At 40.7% G+C, this 27,270-nt stretch overlaps 1 protein-coding gene and 2 pseudogenes across 1 annotated transcript in view; 2 read left to right on the top strand and 1 right to left on the bottom strand.

Moving 5' to 3' along the window:
• The window catches only part of CLYBL (citrate lyase beta like), a 173,247-nt gene that overhangs the window by 124,567 nt on the left and 21,410 nt on the right, over positions 1-27,270 (bottom strand). The gene's annotated exons all lie outside the window — the stretch shown is intronic.
• LOC102824423 lies at positions 369-1,133 on the top strand (annotated as a pseudogene).
• On the top strand, positions 4,461-8,597 carry LOC102815801 (annotated as a pseudogene).

Raw genomic sequence — 27,270 nt, 5'->3', positions numbered from 1 at the left:
CGGTTCCGACTCGATGGCACCTGACAACAACAACAACAAAGGCTATCAGAGATCCTTATTTATGGGTGTAGTAGGTTAAAATACCAACTGAGAGGGAAGGAGTCTTCAAATCAAGTATTAATCCTAGCTCCTCTGTATACAGGGTTGCTAAGGACCGGCAACTTAGACACTGGCTACCTAAAATGAAGGGGGGATATAAAGGCATGAAATGACTATTTCATGAGGGAGTTTAGGGAAGTAGTTCTTTGGCCCTGTGACATGCAGCAATAGGGATAGTGAAGGGCCCAAAACTGAATTTTGTGGGTCTTTGGAATTGTTAGTACCAGAGCTACTGCCGATACCACTGCCGCAGCGCTTGATCATTTACAATGGCAGGCTTTGATAATCTCAGCACAGATTTCTACCTGACAAGTTACAGCATCAATGACCACTCTCAGCAGTCGTATGATTATGGTGGAAGTGGAGGATCATGTAACAGTATGGTGGCTATCACTACCTGCATCAAGGCCGATTTGTCCCTCTAGATATGATACCGCCACTGCAGTCACACCCTGGGCAGATTTTTCAGCCACCTCCAGCCTACCCTCCAACTATACCTCAGTCATTCTTTGGAAACAACTTTGAAGATGAACCACATTTATTAGAAGAGTTAGGTATCAATTTTGACCACATCTGGCAAAAAACCTTACAGTATTGCATCCATTAAAAGTAGCAGATGGCAGCATCATGAATGAGACCAATCTGGCTGGACCAATGGTTTTTTGTCTTGCCTTTGGAGCCACTTTGTTATTGGCTGGCAAAATCCAGTTTGGCTATGTATACGGGATCAGTGCAATTGGATGTCTAGGAATATTTTGTTTATTAAACTTAATGAGCATGACAGGTGTTTCATTTGGTTGTGTAGCAAGTGTCCTTGGATATTGTCTTCCTCCCATGATCTTGCTTCCCAGCTTTGCCGTAATATTTTCTCTGCAAGGAATGGTAGGAATCATTCTCACTGCTGGAATTATTGGATGGTATTTTTCTGCTTCCAAAAATTTATTTCTGCATTAGCCATGGAAGGACAACAACTTCTAGAAGCATATCCTTGTGCATTGTTGTATGGAGTCTTTGCCCTAATTTCTGTCTTTTGAACGGAATTTATCTCAAATATGGACATCGATGGGCCAAACTCACAAAAAGGCCCTTGAACTCTTAAATCGGACCAACAAACTGCTATAGCACCATCCTCATGCAGATTTAACAATTGACATTGGAGCAATGGAAGTAAACATGTATTGTCTGTTCATTTTTATAGAACTTTTCAATACTTCACTGGGTTTCCCTGCAGTGTGACCAGTTTTAATTGTTCATGGTTATGCAGATAAAATGTGCTGTTTCTTTCTTGTTCCTGCAGCCTTTAGAAAAACAGCTTTTTTTCTTCTAAATTACAATATGATGATTTTGATAGATTTTTATCACCTGTGGGAAGCTAACCACAGAGTTTGTAATCTTTCTAAAAACAACCCAGGCATAGTAAAGAAAACACAAGTCTTAACTGCAGAAGTTTTTCTATGGAATTAGACAAGAAAAGTTGTCTGTGTACACAAACCAGGTACACTTGAAGCAAAAAAATGCTACCAGTGTAGAGTTGTCTGAGTTTACACTTTAGAAATTTGACATTCTTTTAAATTATCTCATTAAGTTTCTGCCAAAACTCTGAGATAAAAGAGGTTCACAATCTACCAGTTGTAGATGTGGAATGTGAATGCCTGTTTAGATATTGTTGTTGTTATGTGCCGTGGAGTCGATTCTGAGTCATACAGGGTTTCCAAGGCTGTAAATCTTTACGGGCGCAGAAAGCCTCATCTTTCTCCCGCAGAACAGCTGGTTGTTTCAAACTGCTGACTGTGAGGTTAGCAGCCTGATTCGTAACCACTACACTACTATTTGTTGTTGTTATGTGCTGTGGAGTTGGTTCTGCCTCATAGCGACCCTGCACAGTGTTTCCGAGGCTGTAACTCTTTATGGGAGCAGAAAGTCTCATCTTTCTCCCACGGAACAGCTGGTAGTTTCAAACTGCTGACCATGACATTAGCAGCCCGATTTGTAACCACTATGCTACCAGAGCTCCTTGTTTAGATATTGTTGTTGTTGTTAGGTGCCGTCGAGTCGGTTTCGACCCATAGCGACCCTGAATAGGGTTTCCGAGGCTGTAAATCTTTACGGGAGCAGATCGCCTCATCTTTCTCCCACAGAGCAGCTGGTAGTTTCGAACTGCTGACCTTCCGGTTCGCAGCCCGATTCGTAACCACTACGCTACCAGATTAGCAGTAACTAAATCGTAGTGACAGGGACTGCCTTATAATTAGGTTTCCACGTTTCCCAGGAAAAGAGAATCACTAAACTTTTATGAGAAGAATTTGTAAAATGTTTCAATTGTCAGTATTGCAGTTATCAGTGAAAAGTGCATTTGATGCTTATTAATTAAATTTTTCCCAATTTAAATTAAAAAAAAAAAGAGGGAGTTTAGTTTCAGAGTGTATCGGGGAAGGTAGAGTCCCCACAGAATAGTTTTGTCTAGACAGGTCTGGTAAAAAGAGATGGGGTAAGACTTATGATTCAATAGTGAGTAAGTATTATCATAGCTAATTGCAACTGTCACAAATATAAAGGTAGAAGTTTTATAACACAAAGCGGGGAGTAGTTAATCTTACAGTCCAGGAACAGAGGTCCCTAGGACCGTCAAGGGAGAAGAGCACAAGCAGAATGTGGGGTCCTATTCAGAGAAGCAGCGGCACCAGAGGAGGAGGCAGAGATGAGAACTGGGAAAAAGACAGCAATGGAGGACTCAAGACCCATGGAGAAAGACGGACTGTGTGCTGGTGGCCAGGTGCTGGAGGCCAGGAGGCAGGCTTGCAGAATGTGCCCTTTGGCTGTTTAAGTGATTATATATTCTTGAGTGTTTTTGTGTATACCCCTGCTCCACCCTAAGAAAAAACAAAACAACAGAGGGAACAGAAGCAAAAACGGTGGTGAATGATGACACACAGAGGAGACTGTAATCATTGAAATGAAATGATGAGTGTTTTAAGTGTAAAACCGATGTTCTCCCATGTAAACTATCACTCAGTTCACAATAAAAACTTAAAACAAAAAAAAACGAGTAGGCAAGGAAAAAGGGGAACCACTCGGCAAGCCTGTAAAGTTCTTGAATAAATTTCCTTACAGCTTGAATTCAGCCACGGGATGCCAGGAGACTGAGGTCCTTTCCCATGACTGAGGCAGGGGCCTTGGTCAGAGTGGCCTTCTGCAGCAAGTGTGGCTCCAGGCAGAGACTGGAGTGGTAATGATGATTCTTAAATTCAGCATACCTCTTCTGCCCTCACTTCCTCTACCAGAACTCACCTTCTCTTTCAGGGCCTGCTCAGAGTTAAACCTTGTTTTTGGTACAGGATTGATAAACTCATCATATCACTTGTGGCTCTATCAGTTACAGCAAGCGGCAGAAAACCAATTCCAGATGGCCAAGATGGTCTTTCTGGATTTTATGAGTGTCACTGAGGCCAGGGATTGTGCTTCAGGCCCTGATGAAGTCAGGGCTCAATTAAGGGCTGAGGTTCTCTCCACCTCAGTCCTTTCATTTTAAGGCTCCATGTGGTGGGCTCTCCCAGGCACAATGACTGCAGCAATGCCAAACTCATATCCTTCCAGATAAAATCCAGTGAGAAAGAGCTTATTTTCTTGATGTTCCCATGCTAGTCCTGAGGTTCATGCAGATTGGACTGGCTAATGTCACATGTTCTTTGTTGTTGTTGTTGTTATGGAGTCCTGGTGTGGTGCTATAAGATATGCATTGCACTACAAGGTCAGTTTGAACTGCAATGCTGGTGGTTCAAACTCACCAGCCACTCCTCAGAAACCCTATACAAAGATGCTATGAGTCAGAACTGAGTCGATGTCACCTGTTCTGGCCTGAGTCAATTACTGTGGCCAGTAGAAGAATGTTAACTCGATGATTGCTTACCTATGTGCCACACACTCCGCTCCAGAAGGCAGGGCTGAAGTTACAATCAGACCACAGGGATGAGAATAAAATTAGGGCTTCACAGATGAATGTAGCCCACAAATGTCTTTAACACTCATTCACAGTCTTGAAAAATACTCTTCCTAGAGGTATTTTAGCAGGAGACAAGACCATAAAACTAAAGAATAAGCCCCAAACTAAACCTGTTGCAGTCCAGTGGTTTTCAGCCCTTTAGGTCACAGTAGAACTGCTCCATAGAGTTTCTAAGGCACACCAGCCACTCTGTGGGAGAAAGATGAGGTTGTCTGCTCCCGTAAAGATAGTCAGTCTTGGAAATTCTCTACAGGGTCACAGTGAGTAAGAATCAACTCGATGGCAGTGGGTTTGGTGTTTTGGTTTGGTTTTTGCTTTTGGTAATCTTTATGGAAGCAAACAAAAGAACAGATCTCAAATAATGGAGTTTGAACGGCATTGCTTCCTAAGAGCCTACTCATATTACCTGACTCAGTGTGCACACGGGCAACTCACCCTCTTCTTCAACCTAAGTGAGAACATGGCACAAATGCCACACAGGTAAATCTGCACCAGAAAACCAGGGTGAGGAAGTGATTGATATACACTTAATTATCCCGATTAGTACATGTGGTGGATATGCACAAGATTATCTACCTGGATACCGATGTGATTGATACCCATGTGATTATCTGCCATGAAGACACACCCTTCTTTGAATCCAATTATGTTCCTTCCTCTCCATAGATGAAATTGATGCCCACGTGATGACTGTTCCAAATACACTAGTGATTGATGCCCATGCAATTATCTTACACAACGATATGCCAGTGATTGATACCCATGTGATTATCCGCTAAGATGATACCCATGTAAATGAAAATTGGCAAATCCTGCATAGCTCTAATAATAACCTTCACCAGCAAGCAATAACCAATTGCTAAGATTTAAGGATGGTTCTTCTTTAAAAATAAAAAGGCCACCCACATACTGTTGTGCATGAGAGAGAGAGAGCCATGTTTCTGAAGCCTTTAAAGTAAAACTTAGAAGAGGACTATAAAATGAAATGAAATCATTTTCAAGGCCTTTCCCAGTTCTAATGGTCTCAGATTTAAGAATCACATAGTAACTGAAAAAGAGTTATTGATTTCACAGGAAGTAGCAGACATTTCTGCACCCCATCACATTGGGTGTTGATTCATAAACTGGTTCCCTGTAACTCTCAATGACCATACAAGGAAACCAGGAGTAAAGAATTAAAAATACAAATGACTATGTACAAATGAAGGTAAGTTAACAAGCCACATTCCCAACACCAGAGCATTTGCTGGTATTGTAGACAAGGCTATCCTCAGCTTTAGTTACCCATCCTCCATTGTCCTTCCCATTGAAACAAACTAAACAGTCTAATGTAACAACATTTTTGGTCATTTATTTTGCTCTCTCTCCCCAGTTTGCTGTTCTTACTTTTGAGAAAAGCATGTTACATCCTTATAGAATTAGATTATTTTCTTTGCTATTGTCAAAATGCTAATCCATGAAGAGTCCCTTCCTGGATAATGTTAATTCAGCTGCCTGTTTTATAATAGGATTATGTTTTACAGGATTTAAAAATCCCAATTGTTAGGCACCAAACAGACTTCTATTACAGCTGTAAAATCTAATTTAATCCATATTGGCATTAATAAAATTGCTGAAGTACAATTTATACCTAGCAACACTTAACCACCCTCCAACCTCCAAAAATTATCTAATATTTATTTTGAAGTTACAAAAGAAAACTGTGCAATGGGGGAGCTGTAGTTTCATGGGTCCAATCATACATTTCTCTAATTCAGAATAAATGTTATCTATGTACAGTAACAATTATGGGGAAAGTTTATTTTAAACAAGTTAATGCATGTCTAAACATACTAATGATCCTTTTTATATCATGTAAATTCAAGTTAAAATGATCTTTTTTTTTTCTTTTCAATTTAAAATAATTATAGGGGGATTAGACTATTTGGTCTGTTACCACATAGTTTAGGAACTTAATGAGATTAGAATAAACTGTACAGTTAGAATACTATACCAACAATAGGTAGAAAGCTAATATTGAGGAGTACTTTTTAGTAGGGTCAGAGAGCGGTGGGTGGCTGAAGGTAAAGGAATTGGGAAGGGGACAAAAAATGATCCTGTTAGCAAGACAGAGTGGAAAGGAAATTCTCTTTTGTATTTGGTCTTTCATTCTTGCTTCACTCCCTCTTCAAAAATGGAGTGGAGTCAGCAATAAAGGGTCTTCTGGGAATGTAAAACTGGAGCATGGTGAAACACAGATATACTTGTATTTCTTCTCTTGCTCCTCCTCTATCTTCCTCCTGCAGACAGGTGACTATCAGGAAACATATGCTAGGTCAGATGGGAAGAGAGCTACTCTGGCAAATATTGTTTCAAGATGAAGGAGAAGAAAACACTAAGCTGACATGTAACATATCCATGAATATCCAGAAGTTGAAAATGTATCTCAGGGCAGTCAAACCTCTTTAAAGATGCAAATTGCAGTCAAACACAGAAAACAGTAGGGTTCTGTTTATCCTTTCACAAAGGGTGCAAACTGTTAATCAGGCTCCAATGCTGGGCTGGACACTTTGTTTATCAATAAACAGGAAGACAGTTAGACTATAATTTTCCTGCCTAGTACTGGTAGCCAAAAGGAAACGCTGGCAGCTTGGTAGTACTGAGTTCCAGTTGCATCAAAACCCAATTATTATTGTAATAATGTATGGGTGTTTGCAAGTTGCACAGGCGCATTACACATGTCCACAAAATCATGTGGAACATATTGGCAGACAAAGAGCTTGGTGATACAAGGACTAAGGGGAGCTGTCAAAATAGGTCCTTTCCTCCAAGAGCTCAAGTGTAGAGTGTTGTTTAAAACACACATACATAGGGAGAGACGCCACCACCGCGGCCACACATCAAGAAATTACCAGCTGGAAAAACAGTCAAGCTTCTGTGCGATCTGTAATAACTAGCAAAGTAAAAGCGTCAGTTCCTCAGCCCAGAGTGAAGAGAGACAAGCAACAGAATGCCATCAGGTTTAACACCAGCAGTAATAGAGAATTCCAACAATGACTATCTTTAAAAAGATGCTGCTCCTGCAGATCAAGAGCTTTTTGTCCAGAAACTTCATCAGTGTTGTGTCTTCTTCGACTTTGTTTCCAATCCACTCAGCGACTTCAAGTGGAAGGAAGTTAAATGAGCTGCTTTAAGTGAAATGGCAGAACATATCACACATAATCGAAATGTGATTACAGACCCATTTACGCAGTAGTCCATATGTTTACAGTTAACATGTTTCGAACATTACCACCTTCCTGGATCCTACGGGAGTGGAATTTAATCCAGAGGAAGACGAGCTCATGTTAGAGCAACCTGGCCTCATCTACAGCTTGTTTGTGAATTTTTCTTAAGATTTTTAGAGTTGTTAGATTTACAACCTAATGTGGCACTGTAGGTTAATACACCAGACTGCAAAAAGCTGTTTGAACAGCAAGACTGGCGGTTCAAGCTCACCAGCTGCTCCTTGGAAACCCTATACAGGGTCACTATGGGTTATAACTGACTCGATGGCACTTCACAACAACAACGTGAAGAAATGTATTGATCAGAAGTTTGTATTGTAGCTTTTAGAGCTCTTTGACAGCAAAGACCCTTGACAGAAAGATCTTTTAAAAATCACACTCCAAAGAATCTATAGAAAATTCTAAAACTTAAGACCATATATCAGAAAACAGATAAATAATATATTTTGTAGGTTTATTTATGAAACAGAGAATCACAATGGCCTAGCAGAATGACTGGAAACATTGGGAAGTATAATGAATGGATTTGCCTTACCACTGAAAAGAGAAGAGCACAAGATTTTCCTACTGAAGGTGGTGCTATCTCTGAGTGTCTACCACCCACAGCTGGCATGTTGTGTCATGCAGTTTTTGGGAAAGGACAGCACCTTCACAGAACCAGTGGTGATGGCATTTCCCAAATACTGGCCAAAGACTCATAGCCCAAAAGAGGTCACGTTCCTCAACGAACTGGAGGAAATCGTAGATGTGATCAAGCCCTCGGAATTAGTGAAGGTGATGGAGCCTCTCTTTAGGCAGCTGGCCACGTGTGTGTCCTGCCCACACACATTTCCAGGTGGCAGAATGGGTTCTCTACTATTGGAATAATGAGGACATCGTGGGCTTGCTCAGTGACAATGCTGCCAAGTGCCTGCCCATCATGTTCCCGTCCTTGTACCACAACTCAGAGATCCACTGGAACAAGACAATACACAGCCTGCTCTACAGCACACTAAAGCTCTTCACCGAGAGCATTGGCGACTGCACGTAGCAGTTCAAAGACGAGAAGCTGAAAGAAGCTAAAAATGAAAGAACGAGAAGAAGCATGGGTTAAAATAGAAAATCTAGTCAAAGTGAATCCCCAGGGACAAAAAAAGAGAATAACATCAAAATGTGCAGAGAGTTTCCGGAACATTTCTATAACACAGGAATTTGACTGCATCATGGGAGTAAAGAGAAATCATTTTTACTAACATTGTATATGAAATTGTCTGCAATAAAAATTACTTCTCAACTTTGTAAAAACACATACACACTGGAAAAATACTGGACATTTTTACATGTTCAAGTACAACAAAGACATGATTCTTACTAAAATCAAACAACAAACAGGCAATAGTTTCAGCTCTGAACTAGGGAAGTTGATTGAAATATGCTGTAATTGCCATGATTATCTTTGTTCCAACAGAACTCTTGTACATCCTCTCAAAGAGACAGGTTAGAGTTAGTTTCTTGTCAATACAGCTACATTTCTATAATAAAATTCCAAATCTGAAAACAGTGCAAGATCCCAAATCTAAAATGTAACAGAAATTCAAGCACATGTGTTTAGGCATTCAGATTGTCCAAATTATGACCTTAGCTCTTTGTTTCATTTTGTCTCTAAAAGAGATTAAAATGCACCCCAAAGTCCACATACCTTCAGTGAGGTAAAAAATAAAGTATCATGTCAAATATCAAATACAAAATACAAAGGCACTATAATTTCCACAACACAGTGCTTCTATTAATATTGAAAATAATAGTTGAGCTAATAAGAGTTGGGGAATGTGGTGGCTCTGTAGGATGAGTGCCAGACTGCAAATCACAAGATCAGCGGTTCTAGCTAACCAGCAACTCCAAGGGAGAAAGATGAGGCTATCTGCTCTGCAAAGACTTAAAGCCTTGGAAACCCTATAGAGAATCACTTTGAGTCAGAGTTGACTCAAAGACACTTAACAATAACAGTTATCATATCTCTATCCATATATTTACATATACCATACACATATACCAAGGAGCTCTGGTAGCGTAGTGGTTATGAATCGGGCTACGAACCTTAAGGTCAGCAGTTTGAAACTACCAGCTGTTTCGCGGGAAAAAGATGAGGCTTTCTGCTCCCGTAAAGATTTACTGCCTTGGAAACCCTGTACAGGGTCGCTATGAGTCGGAACCGACTCCACGGCACATAACAACAACAACATACATATACCAGTATTATTGTTAAATTCTGTTGGGTCAGTTCTGTAAATATTTTATGTGTATCAAGCCAATCTCTACTACTGTATCTAACTCACCTGGAATGGAGGATGGACCTTCTGGGATACTTGGACAAATGAAACTTCAGCAGCCTTTGTATGGCTCTGCACTACCTGGCTTCCTGACTAAGTTATGCAACCTTGGGCATGTTTCTGAAGCTCTCTGAATTTTAGTTTCCTTATCTGTCAGGTGTGGATAATAATAGCACTTCCTTCATAGAACTGCTGTATTACATGAGTTCTTCATGTAAAACACATAGAAACAGTGCTGGCACACAGTAACTGTTAATACATGTTTTCTAGAATCACTTTTCTTAGACTACTTCAACACCTTGGCCAACTCTTAGACCTGGTCTTTTCAGGAAGGGCAGAGGCAGAAAAGAATGATTGTGGGAAGTTGTCTTCTGCTCAGAAATGTACAGACATTCAAGGAGACCCTGGTCCTCCCGCTGAGATCCAGAAAGAGGTATATTAATGCCTGTCCCTTCTCTGGCTCTCAAAGCTGATACATATAGCATGTTTCCAGGGAAAGATGTAAAAGTCTAATCCTGGCTCCCAGTCCAAGAACCCAGGGCTGCTCTAGCCAGTGCCTTGCTCTGGCTTCCCCTGACTCTCTCATTTCTCAACTCTAAACTTGGGCTTCTCATAATAACATTAAGCTTTCTAGACTATGATGGTCTCTTCAGAGTGAGTTTTCCATTTGATTATAGTGGAGTAAATGATCTAATGTCTCTTCTAACCATCAGCTTTGAAAATTCTCTCCAAACATTTATGCCCTACTGAAAAGAGAAAGTAGAAGATACTGATTAGATGATGGGATTCAGATGTCAGCAAAGTTCATTGTAATAATAAAAATTGAGATTCTAGCATGGGGATAAAATGAACTATCTTCGAAGCAGAAAAGGGAAATCTCACTACCATCAAAGATGAACCGTCAGGGATAGAGAGTGTCCTTTGGACCCTGATATCTTTGTGCATTGAAACTCCTCGACCTAGAGACAGAAAGCTGTGACACCAGAGAAATGACAGAGGAGCAGTAGTAACAGAGAAAAGCAGCAGAGCTTGAGACAGAGCAGTGGGCTTCCCAGCCCTCTGAGCAAGAAAAGCTGAGTAACTTTGGGCAGGAAGCTTGCTTGTATGGTGGGGTGTTTCCAGTAACTTAAGTCGGAGAGCTAAGTTTCCTGACACAGGGAGCTAGAGTGCCTGGAGGCTGAGGCTTTTCATGGAGTAGTGTGTCCTGTGGACATTCATCAGTGGCTGAATGCAACAACTTACCTGGAGCACTTTCTGATTCTATATTGTAACCTGTTAATTTCCCTAAAAAATCCATAAATGTGAGTATTGTCTCTGAGTTCTGTGTGGACATTGCAATGGATTATTGAACCCAGAAGAAAAGTGGAGAGTGTCATGGAAGGGATGCTTTGTTGTCACATATTTTTGTACTAGTTTTAACTCTCTACTCTTCCTTCTCCTATGAATCCATCAATCTACAACTCCATGAAAGAGAAGTTCCTGATACTCCTGGAAAACCCACACCAGTTATTTCAGACTATCGGCCTCCCTCCCACTCCAGTGGTAAAGGTGAGCTAGACACTGGGTTTGATATGCTTAGTGGGATGCCTACTGGTGCTGAACCCTAGCTTTGCTCTTCTGAGAAGAGACGCTAAGAACTCACTGGGGTTGTGAACCTTCACTGTACAAACTTGAACAGTCTTTGGGAAACCCTTTTCATTTCTAGCCAGCATCTCCCTCTAACTAATCTGTGAACTCTTCTAACAGATATCTGGGGGATCTTTTTGGTCTACTTACCTGAAGCAAACCAAGAATTTGTCTGAGAATGCAGCTTCTTAAATTACAGTTAAGATTGGTGGTGGTGGTTATGTGCCGTGGAGTCGGTTCCGACTCATAGCGACCTTGTACAGTGTTTCTGAGGCTGTAAATCTTTACCGGAGCAGAAAGCCTCATCTTTCTCCTGCATAGCAGCTGGTAGTTTCTAACTGTTGACCTTGTGGTTCACAGCCCAATTCATAACCACTAGACTTTGCTAAAGGTCAGGATCCAATTGCTAGCTTTTGGATGTTTTCTGATCAATGCGTGGCTAGCACAATTGCTATTAAAACGGGAAAATTACAAAAACAGATTTGAAATGGGTGATAATCTTTATGATAAAGGCAGGCTATGCATAACTTGGGTTAATTCTTGCCTTCATATTTCCCCCTAACATTCCTTATTCTTGGTGTATGGAAGAAACGAGTAAGTAAAAGAGATGAGCAGAAAATTTCAAAGGACAATTCAAGAAGACAAAGTCAAATATTATAATGAAATGTGCAAAGACCACACTCAACATTTTTCAAGCAGAAAGAACTAGAGAAAAAAATCCAAGCCTCAATTTGCAATAATGAATGATTCTCTAGGCAAAATATTAAAAGATGAAGAAAGCATCAAAAGAAGATAAAATACACAGAGTCACTGTACCAAAAGAAATGTTCAACCATTTTAAGATGTAGCATATAAGGAAGAAGTCCCAGTTGTGCTGAAGGCATTGGTGAAAAACAAGGCTACAGAAATGAAAAAATATAAATTGAAATATTTCATCTAACTGAAGCAGCACTTACTCAGCTATGCCAAGAAATCTGGAAAAAGAGCAACCTTGTCATCTTAATGGAAGAGACCCACATTTGTGCCCATTCCACAGAGAGGTGGCACAATGGAGTGTGGAAACCATTAAAAAGCATCATTAATGTCACATGCAAGAAAAAAATTGAAGATAATTAAAAAATGGTTCAAAAGGTACATGGACAGAGAGCTGTCATAAATTCAAGCTGGATTCAGAAGAGGATATGGAATGAGGGATATCACTGATGATGTCAGATGAATTGTGGCTGAAAACAGAGAATACCAGAAAAATGACTGTTGTTCTTGTTGCTAAGTGCCACTGATTGGGTTCTGACCAATAGTGTCCCTGAATAGGCTTTCAAAGGAGTGGCTGGCGAGCTTGAACCACCGACCTTGCAGCTCAAACTGAACTTGCAGTCCAGCGCATTAACCCACAGTGCCATACCAGGACTCCTAGAAAGATGATTACTTGTGTTTTATTGAGTATGGTAAGGCTTTTGACTATGTGCATCATGACAAACTATGGATAACATTGTCAGGAGTGGGTATTCCAGAACACTAAATTGCACCCATGAGGAACCTGAACAAATACCATGAGGCAGTCAATAGAAGAGAAAAAAGGGATACTGAATAGCTTAAAATCAGGAAAGGGTGTGCATTAGGATTGTAGCCTTTCACCATACTTATACAATCTGAATGATGAGCAAATAATCTGTGAAACTGGATTATATTAAGAAGAATGTGGTATTAGGATTGGAGGAAAACTCAATAACTGGCAATACGCAAATGACACAACATTCCTGCTGGACATGAAGAGCACTTAAAATACTTACTGACGAAGAGGAAAGACAACAGCCTTCAATATGGATTACATCTTGATGTAAAGAAAACACAAATCCTCACCGTTGGACCAATAAATAACTTCATGATAAACAGAGAAAAGATTAAAGTGGTCAAAGGCTGCATTTTGCTTTGACTCAGAATCAACACTTATAGAAGCAGTAGTCAAGAAATCAAAAGACAGATTTCCACAAAGATGGTGGATTAGGTATCTACACTACATGGACCCTCTACAACATAGAGACAAAATAAAATATACTAGAGACAAAATAAAACAGAGATGAAAACTCTGGCATCTTGAACTTCAGAAGAAAGGTTAGAGAAGTGGATGGAGTGCTTGCTGGGAGGAGAGGCTGGGCAGGGATGGTGAGAAAAGGAGACTGACTGGTGGACTGCTGGCCAGATGAGGCTCGACCATCCTGGGAGCAGCTATGGCTGCAGATGGAGGCCTGGCAGACCGACTGTTACTACAAGAACAAGCAACTTACTTGCCAAGGAAACATCAAGGCAAGTGGTCGGGTCCCCTCAGGGCAAACCCCCTTCCAAGACTAAGACTCAATGGGAATACACGTTGTGATTGGTGACCACGCTCAACACCGATAAGGGGAAGTGAGGGAAAAACAGCAATGAACTACAACGTTCAATAAACTATAACTTGCCAGCAGTGTGGCAAGACCTGGGGACTCTTGGGCCCAGAGTCAGTGACATAGCCACAGAGGACTAGAGTGGAGAGTGAAGCATCCAGCTGATAAGAAGAGAGGGCATATGCATAAGAACACCCCCACTTGCAGATAATACCCATTTATCCTGGCTTCAGTGATTGGATGATCAGAGCTCAACCAGAAGTAAAAAGAAGAGGGAAAAAAAAAAAAAGTATTCTCATACAATTTGATGAACTTGACCTACACCTATGGAAGCAGTAGCTCAAAAGAGGGAACAAGTCCTTACAGCAAGAATCATTCCCACCCCCTCCACACACAGAGTAGACAGGGATGGGCAACTTGGATATTGGCTACCCAAAATGGGGGGTGGGGGGCTACAAAGGCAAGAAGTGACTGGCTTACAAGCTTTCAAGAGAACCTAGATCCAGAAGGCCTGGAAGAAGGTAGAATATCCAGTGAGTAGTATTCAATCTGACTAGGCGGGGCTGATGCAATGAAATGCAGACGGGTCTCTTGTGATACAATAGTCAATAATTGTTATCAGGACTGACTGTGAGGGTTGGAAATGTAAAGGTAGATGTTTTATAGCAAGTTGGGGAGTGATTAACTTTTCAGTCTAGGAGTGGAGGTCCCTAGGACCATCAAGGGAGAAGAGCAGAGAGTGGGACCCTACCCAGAGAAGCAGTGATGCCTGAAATGGAGCCAGAGATGATGACATGGAGTGATGGAGCAGCTGGAGACTAGATCCAGAGAGGGAGAGCGACTGTATGCAGAAGACCTGGGGGGTACGGGGGAAGGATTGCATGGAGGGGACTGTAACCATGGCAATGAGACGATATACGATAGAATGAATGTAAAACTAATGTTCTCCCAAGTAAACTATCACATAATTCACAATAAAACATTTATGAAAAAAAAAAAATTATGACAAACCAAAATCCTTAATTGCTATTTAGTGTTTCTTAATGAACAACTCATAATTGCAAATAATGAGTTTGCAGAATCTGATGTTGTTGTTGTTAGGTGCCATCAAGTCGGTACTGACCCATAGTGACCTTATGCACAGCAGAACGAAACACTGCCCAATCCTGAGCCACCCTCACTACTATTGCCACGCTTGAGTCCATGGATGCTGCCACTTGACCGATCCATCTCGTTGGGCGTCTTCCTCTTTTTCTCTGACCCTCCACCTTACCAAACAGATATCCTTCCCCAGCGACTGTTCCCTCCTGACAATATGTTCAAAGTATGAGACACGAAGTTTGGTCATCTTGGCCTCTAACGAGCACTATGGCTGCACTTCTTCCAAAATAGATCTATTGGTTCTTTTGGCAACTCATGGCATTTTCAGTATTCCCCTCCAACACCATAACTCAAAAGCATCCATTCTTCTATGGTCTTCCTAATTCACTGTCCAGCTTTCGCATGCCTATGAGGTTATTGAAAATACCATGGCTTGGGTCAGGCGCACCTTAGTCCTCAAGCTGACATCTTTGCTCTTCAACACTTTCAAAAGGTCTTGTGCAGCAAATTTGCCTAATGCAATACATCGTTTGATTTCTTGACTGCTGCTTCTGTTAGTGTTGATAGTCGATCCAAGAAGAATGAAGTCCTTGACAACTTCAATCTTTTTGTCTTACTGTTGTGGCAGAATATAATAGTAGTTCCCAAAATAAACTAACAAAAACCAAAATAACACATAAGCTGTTATTGAGTTGATTCTGAGTCATGTCAACACCATGTGGACAGAGAAGAACTGTGCTCCATGGGGTTTTCATGGCTGTGACCTTTTAGAAGTAGATCCATAGATCTTTCTTCCAAGCTGCCTCTGGGTGGCCTCAAATTACCAACCTTTGATTAGTCATCCAGTGCTAAAATGTTTGGGCCACCCCAAGACTAACATTAACTGCACTGTTGTTGTTAAGTGCCATGGAATTGGTTCTAGCTGCTGGGTTTGAGCTGCCGACCTTGTGGTTCAAAGTTCAGTGCTGATCACACAGTACCACACCAGGAGACCAAACATTAACTACTGTTGTTGTAAAGTGCTGGTGAGTCGATTCCAACCCATAGCGACCCTGTATAGGGTTTCCAAGGACCAGCTGGTTAGTTCAAACCAGTGACTTTGTTGTTCAAATCGACCTTGTAGTCTAGTGCATTATCCCACAGCGCCACACCAGCACTCCAAACATTAGCTATGTTGTTGTTATGAAGTACCATCGAGTTGGTTCTGACCCATAGCAAACCTGTATAGGGTTTCCAAGGAGCAGCTGGTGAGCTTAAAGCGCCAACCTTGCAGTTCAAACAGCTTTTTATTCTGGCGCATTAACCCACAGCGCCACACCAGGACTCCATCATTAACTATAGGAGTCCTTTTATAGATTACTATTTGGGTAGCACACTTTGGGGGCACCATAGCACTTCCTTGCTTCCTCCCATTGCTTCTAATCATTCCCTCCTCCACAACACTGACCTTCCTTTTGCCTCATTTGTCCTCCAATATCAATATGGACTACGGAAGTATCAATATGGACTAAGCATTTAAAGAACTTGGCCGAGTGGGGGTGAGCTCATGAGGCTTCTAAAGATGCATTGGCTGCTGCTTAGGAGGCAAACATGGATTCCTCTTGCTTTGCATGGTTGGAGGGGAGCTGTGACAGGATGGTTCTCCTGGCACCCCTGAATCCTCTGCCACAAAGAGCAAGTAGTTGGGGAAAGAGTTCTAATCCCCATTGGACCAGGTGGTTTCTTCCATCCCTTCTTCTGAGCACAACCCTCCAGAGTGGAGGAGCACTAAGTGGTCCTCAGCAGGGCCAGGACTCAGCCCAACCCCCACTTACTCTGACTGCTCCTGGAGGGCCCTAGCACCTAGTCTGCTGCTGCTTGCTGTCCTCTGCCTGTTTCTTACTGTTTCTGCCTCTTGTTGTGAAGTGCCCTCAAATCGGTCTGTTTCTACGTTGAACAGATCAAATACTCTGCACTTGAAGATAATACGCACTTGACCTGGCTTCAATGACTGGATGATCAGAGCTCAACCAGAAGAAGAAAGAAAAGGAAAAAAAGAATAATCTGATATAATTTGATGAACTTGACCTACACCTATGGATGCAGTAGCTCAAAAGAGGGAACAAATCCTTATAGCAAGGATCACTCCCACCCCCTCCATACACAGAGTAGACAGGGATGGGCAACTTGCACATTGGCTACCCAAAATGGGGGTGCTACAAAGGCAAGAAGTGACTGGCTTACAAGTTTTCAAGAGGCAAGCTAGATTCAGAGGGTGTGACGGAAGGTAGAATCTCCACTAAATAGTATACAATCTGTCTAGGCGGGGCTGATGAAATGAAATGTGGACAGCTCTCTTGTGATACAATAGTGAATAATTGTTATCAGGACTGCTTGTGAGGGTTGGAAATGTAAAGGTAGACATTTTGTGGCAAGGAGGGGAGTGATTAACTTTTCAGTCTAGGAACGGAGGTCCCTGGGACCATCAAGGGAGACGAGTGGAGAGCGGGACCCTACCCAGAGAAGCACTGATGCCTGAGATGGAGGCAGAGACCATGATGATGAAGTGGAGAGATGGAGCGATTGGGGACTTTAGATCCAGAGAGTGAGAGGGGCTGTGTGCTGACGACCAGGGGGCAGGCTTATATATCCTTTGGATGGTTGATGATGTATGGAGGGGATTGTCACCATAGCAATGAAACGATATACAATAGGATGAATGTAAAACTAATGTTCTCCCATGTACGCTATCACATAATTCACAATAAAACATTAAAAAAATAAATAAACACTACCATATTGTCACATATAACATGCCTGGCAACACGTACATGCATATAATGCACATGGCATACACAGGAAGTTAATGAATGAGGGGGTTGTGCACTTTGCAAAAAAATATATATAACACATACATAATTTGTACCAAAATACAGTATTGGTTCATCAGCTTAAGAAAAATAATTTTCACTCTGATTTCTGAAGGAAACAGTAAGTGAGATTTTTCTAAGACAGCTGTTTCTAACACCCTGGTGTCAGACAATCTATTAGAAGGTTTGTCTCCAGAGTCATCTAGTGCTTCTCATGGAAATTTTTAAAAAAAGCCAAATTTGCAAAGTCCATGACATTTAAGTAAAATCCCACCTATATCAGAGTTCTAAGGTATTAATAAATGCTAGTTAATTTTTCCATTCCAACCAATCACCAGAGACGTGTAGGCTTTCAGACCCTGGGCCACTAAAACAAGTTAAGACAATTAATATTTGTATTTATCAGATACTCATATAGCATCTATATGTCAGTACTTTAAAATAGCAACTCATTCAATATAATTTTGTGGGGTAGGCTCTATTATTACCATTACTACCCTTATTAAGGAGCTCTGGTAGCATAGTGGTTACAAGTCGGGCTGCCAATCTCAAGGTCAGCAGTTTGAAACTACCAGCGGTTCCATAGGAGAAAGATGAGGCGTTCTGCTCCAGCAAAGATTTACAGCCTAGGAAACCCTGTGCAGGGTCACTATTATTCAGAATCAACTCAACGGCACTTACCAACAACAACCCTTATTTTACAGAAAGGAAAAACTGCAGCACAAAAAACTAAAAACACCAAATTGTTGCCACCAAATCTATCCAAATCCCTGGGAACCCCATGTATGTCACAGTAGAACAATGCTTTATAATTTTTCCAAAGGTTGTGATCTTTCAGAACTAGACTGCCAAGTCATTCTTCTGAGGTGCCTCTGGGTAAATTCAAATTGTCAACCTTCTGGTTACTAGGCAACAGCTTAACTGTTGCACCACCTAGAGAATTCACAGAGGTGGAATCATTTGTCCAAAGTCCTAATGAGATGTGATCTGATCCAAGACTCGGGCAGTCTGGCTCTGAAGTTTGTTTTGACCACCAATTCATGCTCCCCTCTATGTAAAAGAGACATATTAAGTCGACGCTAATTATCTGTTGTAAATTTCCTAGGCGTTATCCCCTTTAAAACATACCAGCACTTTTTTAAAAAGCACTATTTTTGCAGCACTGGAGAGTTTACAAAGTGCTTTCCTGTTTGACCCTCCCAGCCTCTCAGTGATGGGTGGGGTGGGCTGTGCATGTTCTATTAGCTCTCATTTCTGAGATGGATAAGGAAACAGAGGCCCAAGTGGTTATAGGACTTCAATCGCTTGGTTACAGAGTGGTGACACTGGGAAATTTAAGTGGACGTCTATTGTCAAGTCCTCTACCCTTTCCACTAAATAGGGATGCATATATTAAATGAAGTCACCTGCAATTGAAGGACCTCTGGTAGCGTAGTGGTTACAAATTGGGTTGCTAACCTCAAGGTCAACATTCGAAACTACCAGCTGTTCCACGGGAGAAAGATGAGGCTTTCTGCTCCTGTAAAGATTTACAACCTTGGAAACCCTATACAGGGTCGCAATAAGTCGGAATCAACTCCATGGCACATAACCACCACCGCCTACAATTGGCATCATAAGTTCTATTACTTTAGGATGTCCCCTTGGAAAGAGCCTCAGTATTGTTCTTGAAAGATAAGCATGAGACCAGTCATGACCATAAACTTCTAACACACCCTGACTCTTGACTAACCAAATCTGAAATAACGAAAAAAAGAGAGATGAGGTTCACATAAATTGTTTCAAAGGGAAGCTCTCTCAAGAGCTAGTGGAGGGTATGCCTTCCCCCAAACAAAAAATCAGGTTCAGAAATAAAAGACATGGAAAGCCAACACAGGATATCCAACACAAGAAAAGAGGTGAGGAGGTCCCCAGGCTGAAGGGGAAGAGACAGTCCAGAATTCCAGCTGGGCACCAGCTCAGAAGAGCAAGCAGTCTAGACTATAGTGGGCCAAAGGTTAAAGGAAGAATTTCTCCAAGAAGATGGAACTGATAGAAACTTGGATGCTTCTGAAAATACTAGGAAGAGACTTAGTTAATTCGTAAAGATATGGGTTTTGAATAAGATATGGGTGACGAATGATTGAATTAAATAGAAAACTAAGCCAGCGCTCCCCCAAAAAAGATTGTTTCCAAGGAAAACAACAGGTGTGGCAGAAAACAAAAGTTTATTGCTACAGGGTTGGTTCACCTCTGTTAAGGATTAAATTGTATCCCCTAAAATATGTGTGGGAACCCTATCCCCTTTTTTGTTGTTATTAAGTGCTATCAAGTAAGTTCTGACTCATAGCAACCCTGCATAGGGTTTCCAAGGAGCGGCTGGTAGATTTGAACCACAAACCTTATGGTTAGTAGTCCAGTGCTTATTCTACAGCACCATACCAGGACTTCTATTCCTTTTACACCTGTTAGTAATTTTGTTTGGAAATAAGGTTTTCTTTGTTTTGTTAATGTGACCATACCAGTATATCCTAAATCAAAACCCTTCTGAGTTATAAAAAGACCAGAAGAAACACAGAGACACACGCAGGGTGAAGACACATGCTGACAAGTCAAGGAGGAAGCAGATGAATCTACAAACCTAGGAATTGTAAGGACTGGAGTCTGCTAGACGCTGAAACAGACCAAGAAGGGCCATCCCCTAACGCCACACTCTGAGTTCCAATGTCAAGCTTCATGAACTATAAGAAAATACGTTTCTGTTCTTTAAAGCTCCCTACTTGTGGGATTTTGGTTACAGCAGCACTAGAGAAACAAAACACGTTCTAAATAGTTTTAACATTGAATACTATTGGGAGCAATTCACATTATGTGGTGGAGCTGTGCAGGGCAAGGGGGAGGGAGAGATAACTCCTCCTCGCTCATTGTGGACAATCACTATATCATGTCTGATATTGGAAAAATAGTATAAGAAGTATATTATTTAGAGATATGCAGGTAAATGCAACAAGAATAAGTTAGAAGAGTCAAAAGAGATTATGTCTGGAGAAGGCAAAATGAGAGTAATGGTTATGTTGTTGTTAAGTAACATGGAGTCGGTTCTGATTCATAGTGACCCTGTACAGGGTTTCCGAGGTAAATCTTTATGGTTATGGAGCTGTTTTATTTATACCTATTTGCTCTGGTACCATAGTGGCTACGAATTGGTCTGCGAACCTTAAGGTCAGCAGTTCGAAACTACCAGCTGTTTCATGGGAGAAAGATGAGGCTTTCTGCTCCCGTAAAGATTTACAGCCTCAGAAACCCTGTACAGGGTCGCTATGAGTCAGAATCAACTCGACAGCACTTAACAACAACAACAATCTCTGAATTACGTGTATATAAATGATTTTTAGACTAATTTTTTAAAGTGTGTAACTACTCTCACCTGACTCCCAAACTTTTGGCTAGTACCTACTTGACCTAGCTTGGCTGGCTAGGTGACCAGAACTCTCCTAAATGAATAAAAGTCAGAAAACAACAACAACAAAAAAATATTACCTAGATCACAAATATTTAAATGATCAGATACAGAATATGCCAAGTAGATAAGTTGTTGTTAAGTGTTGTCATATCATTTCGGACTGAGTGGCTAGTGGGCTTGAACCGCCTACACTGCAGTTCAAACTGACCTTGCAGTCCAGTGTTTATCGTACAGTGCCACAAAATAAAACTTCAAGCCATGAACAATATTACTGTTAAAATTGGGAGATGGCAGACTAGGCAGAAAGGCTGCCTGGACTGTCTGCAGGCCAGGATATGGAACAATCAGGTGAAACAGATGCAGAAGATAGTCTTGTGAGTCTGAGCTTCAGATCAAGAAATATAGAGGTTGACCTAGTGCTTATTGGGAGAGAGGTGGCCAGATGCAGTAAGACAGGAGGTGACTGCTGTGATGACCGATGGGTCCTGCTGCAGTCATTGTATCTGTGTGGGACTTCAAGGCTTGCAGAGACAAAGAGGCAATATTCCCCCACTCTGGTCCTCCACACTCCCCTGGGGACCAGAGGTGAGACCAGTCTCTACCAGTGTGCACCCCCAGGGAAGTTCCCACTTCCCAGGAAGCTGGAGTTCTTAGGAGATCAAGAGCTCCTTCGATGGGGGAAGGGGCAAACCACAATAGCTCGACTTGGGCGGACCCCGCACCAATTCTGCAGAATTGATCCTGGCTAGCCCTGGACTCGCTCTCATTAGGAGAAGTGGCTGAATGGACCTGAGGAATAGAGAAGATGGACTGGTTATCTTTGTAGGACAGGCACAGTGGGATCATCTTGAACTTTCTGAGATAACTGTAACAGAAAGAGACCATTAGGTGGTGTAGACGGTTCTCACTTACTAGTGGAGAGAAAGCAATATCCAGTTTGTTAATTTTGATTTTGTTCTTTTACTTCTCCTTTCTGCATTATTATTTTATTTTTTTGCTAATATTGTTTGTTTTTCTTCTCTCTTGCAGTTGTGTTTTCTCATCTTGCATCACCTGACAGGAGACAGCAACTGAGGCCATACAGACCAATCACAGCTGTACACTCAACAAGCCCACCAATTAGGCGATAGTCGATACCAGCTGCTATATACTAGATCAACAATAACAACCAACAGTGGATAATTTCATCCTGAATTGCATGAACAGCAAACACAGACCACCACACAAGTTCATCTCTTGTTCACACCTATCAGGACACAGTTGGTAAGTGCCTAAAAATACACCAATATACATTCATCAATTTAATACAAATACAACAGCACCACAATTCCACAAAACCAACAGACAATTTCTATTCACATGAAAAACAAAGAGTAGCTCAACCGAAAGTCCAAGAGGCAGAGCTAGACAATATTTTTGAGGAAAAAGAATTCAGGAGAATGATATTTAGGTGTGGTGCTACAGATTAATGCGCTGGACTGTAAGGTCAGTTTCAACTGCAGGCTTGGTAATTCAAGCTCACAAGTTGCCCCTCAGAAACCATATATAGGGTTTGCTATAAGTCAGAACCAACTTGAAGACATTTAACAACAATAACAAATGATACTTACTTCTAAATGATATTTACGCACTTCTAAACAGTCCTGTGGTGCTATGGGTTAATGCACTGCACTGCAAAGTTGGTTTGAACTACAAGGTTGATTGTTCAAGCTCACTAGCTGCTCATTAGAAACCCTATACAGGATTGCTATGGGTCAGAACCAACTTGACAGCATTTAACAACAATCAGAACAATCAGAAGAAAAAAAAAAAAGTCTGAAGAAAGCTTGAGATTCATGTGGGATAGCATGACGAGGAATAGCCTATAGGTGATAAAAATTCCAGACCAGAAAGAAAACAAAAAAGGCACAGAAAAGAGTCAAAGGGCTACTGTGCAACATTGAAGAATAACAATGAATTTACTAAACACCTCATAAAATGGAAGACCCTGAAGGATATTATGTTAAATGGAAGTAATTAATCACAAAAGGACAAATATTGTATGAGACCATTATTGTAAAAGCTTAAGAAAAGGTTTCCACACTAGAAGAAACATTCTTTGATGGTTACCAAGAATGGAGGAAGGAAAGAATAATTCACTATTATCGAATCTCTTCATTGGGGCTTAGGGCACAGGACCATAGTAAAGGGAAGATTGGGGTCCATCAACAAAACATAGTCCACAAAGACAATGTTCTACATCCTACTTGGATGAGTAGTATCGGGGATCTTGAAAGCTCATGAATGACTGTCTAAGGTGTAGCTATTAGTCTCTCCATGTAAAGAAAAATGAAGCGTAATAAGAAATCTTAAGGTATGGAATCAATTAGTCCAATGGATTCATGAACATGCGAACATCAGTCTCTATGATTCTGAGACCAGAAAAACCAGATGGTGCCTCGCTACCACTACCAAATACCATGAAAGAGATCACATTAGAGGTTCCCAAATAGAGTGAGAAAATGTGAAACAAAATTCAAGATTATTGAATAATAATGGCTTTAGTGGTCAGAAAAAAACTAGAGGAACCTGAGACTATGGAGATGAAAAATTGATTTATAATTCAACTAAAAAAGTCAAATAAATTTTTAAAAGGGAAGAAAGAAACACGAACAGATGGGGAAAATTAAACATAATAATATTAAAAGTAAATGGACTAGTATTCCAGTTAGAAGACAGAGATGGATAGAGAAAATTTTTAAACACTGGGAGACATATTTAGAACATTGTTGTTGTTGTTAGGTGCCATCAAGTTGGTACTGACCCATAGCGACCTTATGTACAGCAGAATGAAACACTGCCCAATCCTGGGCCAACCTCACTACTGTTGCCACGCTTGAGTCCATTGATGCTGCCATTTGGCCAATCCATCTCATTGGGGGTCTTCCTCTTTTTCTCTGACCCTCCACCTTACCAAACATGATATCCTTCTCCAGTGACTTTTCCCTCCTGACCATATGTCCAAAGTATGAGAGACAAAGTTTGGCCATCTTGGCCTCCAAGGAGCACTCTGGCTGCACTTCTTCCAAAATAGATCTATTGGTTCTCTTGGCAGCCCATGGCACTTTCAATATTCTCCTCCAACACCATAACTCAAGAGCATCAATTCTTCTAAGTCTTCCTTATTCACTGTCTAGCTTTCGTATGCATATGAGGTTATTGAAAATACCATGGCTTGGATCAGGCGCACCTTAGTCCTCAAGCTGACATCTTTGCTTTTCAATACTTTAAAAAGGTCTTGTGCAGCAGATTTGCTTAATGTAATGCGTTGTTTGATTTCTTGACTGCTGCTTCCATGAGTGTTGATAGTTGATCCAATCTTTTCTTCATTGATAAGAATGTTGTTTATTGGTACAGTGGTGAGGATTTTTGTTTTCTTTACATTAAGATGGAATCCATACTGAAGGCTGTGCTCTTTGATTTTCATCAGTAAATGTTTTGAGTCCTCTTCACTTTCAGCAAGCAAAGTTGTATCATCTGCATATAACAGGTTATTAAAGAGTCTTCCTCCAATCCTGATGCTACGTTTTTCTTCATAGAACCCATATTCTCAGAAGATTTGCTCAGCCTACAGGTTGAATAAGTATGGTGAAAAAATACAACCTTGTTGCACACCTTTTTTAATTTTAAGCCATTCAGTACTTCCATGTTCTGTTCGAACGAGTGCCTCTTGGTCCAGATACAGATTCCTCATGAGCACAATTAAGTGTTCCGGAATACTCATACTTTGCAATGTGGTCCAGAGCTTGCCATGATCCACACAATGGAAAGCCTTTGCGCAGACAATAAAGCACAGGTAAACATCTTTCTGATAGTCGCTTCTTTCAGCCTAGATCCATTGGACATCAGCAATGATATCCCTCGTAACACAGCATCTTCTGAATCTGGCTTTAACCTCTGGAAGTTCTCTGTCAATGCATGATTGTAGCCATTTCTATATTTCCTTTGCAAAATTTTACTCTCATGGGATATCAAAGAGATTGTCCGATGATATCTGCATTCTGTTGGGTCACCTCTCTTTGGAATGGGCACAAATATGGATCTCTTCCAATCAGTTGGCCAGATACTTGTCTTCCAAATTTCTTGGCAGAGATGAGTGAGTGCCTCCTGTGCCACCTCTTTCTTGAAAGATTTCAATTTTTATTCCATCAATTCCTGGTGCCTTGTTCTTTGCCAATTATAAATATACAGAAATGCTCAAAGTTAAAAGACAAAACTGACAGATCCTAACCAAAAGAAAACTGGTGCAGTTATATAATTATCAGACAACATTGACATTAAAGCAAAAATCATTTTAGGAGGCAATAATAAATGATTCAGTATACCAGGAAGATACAATCACTTTGAATTTGTAGTCCCAGTATGGCACCATAGGATAAGCAGTTGACCTCAAGGTCAGTGTAAACCGCAAGGCTGGTGGTTCAAATTCACCAACTGCTCCTCAGAAACCCTATACAGGGTTGCTATGAGTTGGAACCAACTCCATGGCACTTAACAACAATGACATACTCAAATTCTCAGCAACAAAAGTTGATAGAACCACAGGGAAAAATTAGAAAGTTCACCACTGGAGGATAGATTCCAAATAGCCTCTCAATCAATTATTGACACATCATCAATCACATGAATATTTGTAAAGATATGGAGATTTCAACAATGCAATTAACAGATGTAGTTTAGTGCAAAATACTTTGAACTCTGCTTCTATTAAGTAGAAAGTACACTTTGTTCTTAAGCACATGTTATGCCTTTACAAAAATAGTTCATGTACTAGGCCTAAAGCAGAATCTGCATCATTCAAAACTTGTTCTCTCACTACAATGCAACTAAGATGGTGGATAAGGTCAGCAACAGAAGAATCAATAAAGTAACTTCATGCACTTAGAAATCTAAACCTGTAAGTCAATGCTTCTCAAAGTGTACTGTGGACCACTCTTAGTTTGCAAATTCTAACTATACGACTATAATAAAGCACAGAGTGAGAAGTAAAAGTTTAAGGACTTTTATATCATTTGACATTGCCTCAACATCCCAGGAGCAGTTAATTTTTCTAGAAATTCATTTGTATTATATTTTACAAAAATATTGGTCCACAGTGAACTGGGGCAAAACAACAACAACAACAACAAAAAAGACAATAAAGTTACTCTTATCACAGAGAGTTTGGGACCCATTCTTTGTAACTAATGGTTCGGGTAAAAGACCAGCAATGGGGTTTAAAAATACTTGGGACCAAATGGAACTAAAAAGTATGCTTTCTTATAGAGTGATATTATCATTATTCTATTTTATTTTTGCCTCTCTCAACACCAGCCTCCCAATCGGGTACCAAATCCCATCTTTGTATTCTGCTGGTTTTGCCATAGTACCTAGTTGGGTAGATGGTCAACCAACATTACTCAACTAAAAAAAAGTTGCTGCTGAGCTGACTGTGACTTCTGACACATGACACTCCAGGTGACACAGTGTAGAAGTGTACTCCATAGTGTTGTAAAGACTCCTGTGATCTTTCAGAAGCAGATTGCTAGGGCTTCCTTCCAAGCACCCCCCAAGAAGCCTTGGAATCCTGTCTCTGTTCTAACTTCTTGGGTTCACCCACTGTCATAGTGACTCACCAGACATCTGTGTATTACTTGGCATATTTCCATTGTGGCCCAGAAAACAGTAGTCTCTTCATGCATTTAACAATGAAACACAGATGAGAGGAGAGTGTAAACAGTCTTTTCATCTCCCATACTTTGGAAGGTAAGCTACTAGTGCCATACTTGACATAAAAGAATTATTTTACCACAAATTGGATTAGGCAGATAGGATTAGATCATGCTGGAAGGTATTAAATACTTATAACTGTGTTGTAGAAACTCCTATTGTTTTCATTTTAAGCTTATATTCCACAGTGAGTAAATCAAATAAAATATGGTATAAGCCCATTAACAAAACAGAAATAAAACAAGATCAAAATGAAATGACCTAGATTTAATAATGCCCCAAAATACTGAATTAGTTCAATCTAGCAATCCTATAAATACATAATCTAGAATGAGAGTTTCAATATGGATTTCTGCTTAGTGAAAAATAAACTTATTAAAAAATGGTTTCTGCCCTATCTTCTCCATCAAGGACAATATTCAAGCAAAAAAAAAAAAAAAAAAAAAAAA

This window comes from Chrysochloris asiatica, unplaced genomic scaffold (assembly GCF_000296735.1).
Source record: "Chrysochloris asiatica unplaced genomic scaffold, ChrAsi1.0 scaffold00029, whole genome shotgun sequence".
Classification (NCBI taxonomy): Eukaryota; Metazoa; Chordata; class Mammalia; order Afrosoricida; family Chrysochloridae; genus Chrysochloris; species Chrysochloris asiatica.
Note: the sequence above shows the minus strand (reverse complement) of the source record. Positions and strands in the feature narration are given on the sequence as shown.